The 5000-nt window shown below is 37.6% G+C and overlaps 1 protein-coding gene across 5 annotated transcripts in view; it reads right to left on the bottom strand.

The window, feature by feature from the left end:
* Remo (Remoulade) overlaps positions 1–5000 on the bottom strand; it is a 502829-nt gene that overhangs the window by 470588 nt on the left and 27241 nt on the right. Inside the window, exon 2 of one of the 5 annotated variants that reach the window (XM_067091348.1) lies at positions 3652–3991. The exons of 2 other annotated variants lie outside the window; for them this stretch is intronic. The gene's annotated coding sequence lies outside the window, so the exon portion shown is untranslated. Of the gene's footprint in view, positions 1–3651; positions 4844–5000 lie in introns of those variants that run through there. 2 more of the 5 variants (XM_067091349.1, XM_067091347.1) reach the window with 2 other exon arrangements.

Genomic DNA, 5000 nt, shown 5'->3' with positions numbered 1-5000 from the left:
CCGGACTGTCCCGCAAACCATCGTGGTGGTCGAATGGTTCTGTTCTGGATTCAAATTTACACAACATCAGACGCGTCAGATGCCTGCAAAGACGACGACTCAGCAGTGCACTTGAACACCCGACACACAGTGTCTCATTTCGATCTACTTTCCTCATTTCCCTTGTATCAACTTTCAATGCAGTATTTTTCACATCTTATTTGCCCTGCCTGATCCTTCTAGCCAACCTCTCTTTCCATTTCATTACATTATCAAAATTTACAAACTTTCCACCTATCATCCTCGAGCCTTCCCACATGGCCAAACCACCTTTCTGTATACCTATGTACATACATACATACATACATGCATATATACATTATATATATATATATATATATATATATATATATATATATATATATATAAACACGAAAATGAGTAAAGTGGGAAATATTAAAACGCAATCTTTCACTAGTAACCAAAGACTGTCAGACGTAAGCCCTTCAGTGTATTTAGCAATGAACGAATGCAGTCGACCGCTAAGCAACAAAGTAAAGCTAGTTCAGGAGGGAACGAAAGTAAATAAAACTGAACTGCAAAGTAAGGGGCAGACCCATTCCCTATAACATTAACTGTGTTTTAAGACTTGATTTTTTCCCAATAAGGAATCTATCCGTAAAACTTTACGGACGTAAGCATTCATCTCTTTAAAGTAATGTTAAACTGACTTCAGAATTCTCTTCCTGCTCCCGTTTTTCCTGACTTCTAGCCTTTCTTCGAGTGGCAGAGAGGTCTGTCGCTTCCTAATTTATTATTAAGCCCCATCCTTCTTTTCTCCTTTTGCTTGTTTTCTTCGAATTGGAATTGAAACTGAAAGATACAAGTTTAGGCCAGAGGCCAAGCGCTGGGACCTATGAGGTCATCCGCTGATAGGGAAACTGAGAATAAAGACGGTCTTCAAGGTGTAACAGGAGGAAAACCTCGCAGTCGCACTATGAAACAATTGTTAGAAGAGGGTGAAAGTAAGATGGAAGAGAGAGAATATGAACGGAGGTACAGTAAAATGAGTGTGAGAGGTTGCAGCTAGGGGCCGAAGGGACGCTGCAGAGAACCTTAAGTAATGCTTACAGTGCACCGCATGAGATGCACTGACAGCAATATCCCCCTACGGGGGTAACAGGAGGAAGGCCTGGCAGTCGCACTATGAAACAATTGTTAGAAGAGGGTGGGAAGTAAGATGGGAGAGAGAAAATATGAACGGAGGTACGGTAAAATGAACGTAAGAGATTGCAGCTAAGGGCCGAAGGGACGCTGCAAGCAGTGCACCGCGTGAGGTGTAACGCGGGCACTAGCCCTGACGGGATTGTTTTCTTCAAGCCTGTTCCTACAAAGGGCATTAGGGTAACCGTCTCAATGGCCTTTGCTCCCAAATTAATGACTTTGTGTATCCAGACTTCAACCCTAAACATGCAATCCACAGAGTAGGTGACTTGAATGATCGGCAAATCAGAAACTTCAAGAAACTGACAAACTTTGACACGAGAGATTATTGATTCACATAACCTTGTATTCATTCCTGTCATGCCACGAGAACTCGGGATTTTGAGTGAGCTATGAACTTGCAACTAAAGCACCGAGTATTAATGAAGCAATATAAAATAAAGTGGGCAACTTAATGAAGCAATATAAAATAAAGTGGGCAACAGTAACTTGGCTGAAAAACTAGCAGATGAAGGAAAACTACAAACGAGAAAAAACAACTACAAATGCGCCGAAAGTTTCTTCGGCGCAATCGAGTTTTCTGTATAGCCGCTACAGCCTATGATCAAGGCCACCGAAAATAGCTCTATCTTTCGGTGGTCTCGGTGTAATGCTGAACGAGCCGCGGCCCGTGAATCTTTAACCACGGCCCAGTGGTGGCCTATCGTACTCTTATATCGTTGCCAGAAGCACGATTATGGCTAACTTTAACCTTAAGTAAAATAAAAACTACTGAGGCTAGAGGGCTGCAATTTGGTATGCATGATGATTGGAGGATGGATGATCAACATACCAATTTGCAGTCCTCTAGCCTAGGTAATTTTTAAGATCTGAGGGCGGACAGAAAAGTGCGGACGGACAGACAAAGCCGGCACAATAGTTTTCTTCTACAGAAGACTAATATTTGGAATCTGGAATAAAAATAATGATAATAAACAGTAGAGAAAGCAACTGAGAAGAGCTACTTTAAACTCAAAGAGACTGCAGAAACTTGATGAATGAAAGCAAGACATTGAAGCCCTTGAAGAACAAATGGACAGGAAATACATCTGAAGATTTACAAGTGTCTACTTGAAAGTGTTTCAGAAATAGTACAGCTACAGTAAGGAGTAAGAGAGATTGTGCGGAAAAGTTTTACCTGGTGAAATGACAGGAAATTAGAGGTTCCCATGCTACTGCCCACTACGGACTACCGATTCATTCTCTCTCTCTCTCTCTCTCTCTCTCTCTCTCTCTCTCTCTCTCTCTCTCTCTCTCTCTACATATATATATATATATATATATATATATATATATATATATATGAAAGTGTACTTTAGAAATGAAATAACAGAAAATATACCATGACTTTCAGCACAGTCAAAAGCACTTTACTCAGATCCTGTGTGATCTTTGTCATAACTGCACAAAACGACGGGAAGGGAAGAGACTGTTACCTTATATTACACACACACAATATAGAAATACTCGTATATATACTGTATGTATATGTATATATATATATATATATATATATATATATATATATATATATATAATGTGCGTCTGCGGGCGAGCACGCGCGTTTAATTTACAGTAACCATCTCTCCCCACCTCGTCGTTTTGTGCAGTTTCGACAAAAATCCACAATGATATATATATTTAAATATATATGTGTGTGTACAATGTGTGTATATATGTATGTGCGCGCGTACAGACCGCAGCATGCAACCACATCTACAAACATATCTGATTTGGGTAATTACGTCTGCATTCAAAACAATTACAGCGTTGCTTTTTATCCGAAGAACGACGACAACTAAAATTAAACTTTCCAGCTCCCAAGAAAAACTGAATGGCTTCGTCGCTGTCTACGTGCCTCTTAGACCCGAGAGAGAGAGAGAGAGAGAGAGAGAGAGAGAGAGAGAGAGAGAGAGAGAGAGAGAATATATATCCAGGTTCGACTTCTGGACAAGGACAGGCGGATGGGCACACCTGATAGTTAAACAACTATGGTGAGTTACGAAAACGAGTGAAAGAACGGTGGGGGCTTGCAATCTCATCCCACCCAAAACCTAATACTTCCTAGAGCCACACCCTCCAGGGGGAACGAATATATATATATATATATATATATATATATATATATATATATATATATATATATATATAGAGAGAGAGAGAGAGAGAGAGAGAGAGAGAGAGAGAGAGAGAGAGAGAGAGAGAGAGAGAGAGAGAGAGAGTAAAGCACTTTAATACGTGGCTTTATTGAAAACAAGAGTACATATATACGATATATATATAAAGAGAGAGAGAGAGAGAGAGAGAGAGAGAGAGAGAGAGAGAGAGAGAGAGAGAGAGAGAGAGAGAGAGAGAGAATAAAGCACTTAAATACATGGCTTTATCAAAAACAACAGAGTACATACTTACCAAATTAAAAATACATTGAGGTTCAAAGGAAGCCTGTCTACTTGCGGTAAGCAATCACTAAGCGAGTCTGGGGGGTTAAACTGTATGTATATAAGTATTTATATATATTTATATTTTCCACGACTAGACGATGCAATTCTTGGTTACGTCACCGTAACACCAACCAGAGTAATTTCCACAGTTAAATTCAAAATCAGTTTTATTTCCACTTCAAACCTTCATCCAACTTCGAATTATCACTTCATAACAAAAACGAGACAGACACTTCGTGGTTTGGTTAAACGAATCTTTTTCTTTCTTTTTTTTTACAATGATTCCAGCTTAAGCGAACTGTGAAACGCTGACAGATGAGATTTAGGAAGGTACAATGAAATTCCAATGTCACGATTGTATATAATTAATATATAATTAACATTTACAAACAAATATAAAATATATAAATACACCTTCTAGAGCCACAATCTCCAAAGGAAAAATGCGTACTGGTATGGAGAAAAGAATATAATAAAAATATATGCCTGGTTATGCGAACAAATGCGTGACGCATGCACGATCAATACGTCTTTGAACACTACACACATGGACATCCCTTCAATACAAGTTGTCAAGAAAATAACAAAAATGGATTTGCCTTCAATACAAGTCAAGAAAATAACAAAATTGGATTTTCATTTACATTACAAATTCATAAAAAATATTAATTCAATTGTGTATTATACGATTTAGTAACGATCTAAAATAAAAGAACTTAATGCAATAGTATTATGTGATTTACTAATGACCTAAAATAAAATAACAGAAAGCCGCAAGATTTCAAAAAGCAATACTGAACATCGCCAGAGAACAATCAAATAGGAGAACCAGGATACCGGAGAGGAAAAAGTAATAAATACAACAAGAACCTCATACATAACAAATTTCAAAGATTTTAATACGAAGGCAGCTCTTCCGAACCCATCTGTTACAACGCATCACGTCGCTTAAGCAAAAAAAAAAGGAAAAAAAAAATCAAAACGTTTGACGGTCCCGTGACACAGACGGCAGTATACTATGTATCTCCCCTAGTTATTTCCATCCAACCAAGTCAGCACGCACTTTTTCTGGCGTCCGTTCAAAGCCGAATATCAAGTTTGAGGATTAAACGAAAATACGAATGAAACGGGTGTTCCTTGCGTCCAATGATCGCACCGGAAGGATATACATATACATATATATATTAGATATATATACACGTATATATATATGTAATTACATATAAATATATATATATAAAAATACTAAATATATATATATATAAATATTATATATATATATATATATATTTATATATATATATATAGATATATATA

Source organism: Macrobrachium rosenbergii, chromosome 48, assembly GCF_040412425.1.
Source record: "Macrobrachium rosenbergii isolate ZJJX-2024 chromosome 48, ASM4041242v1, whole genome shotgun sequence".
NCBI classification, from domain to species: domain Eukaryota; kingdom Metazoa; phylum Arthropoda; class Malacostraca; order Decapoda; family Palaemonidae; genus Macrobrachium; species Macrobrachium rosenbergii.
This window is presented reverse-complemented; position numbering and strand designations above follow the sequence as displayed.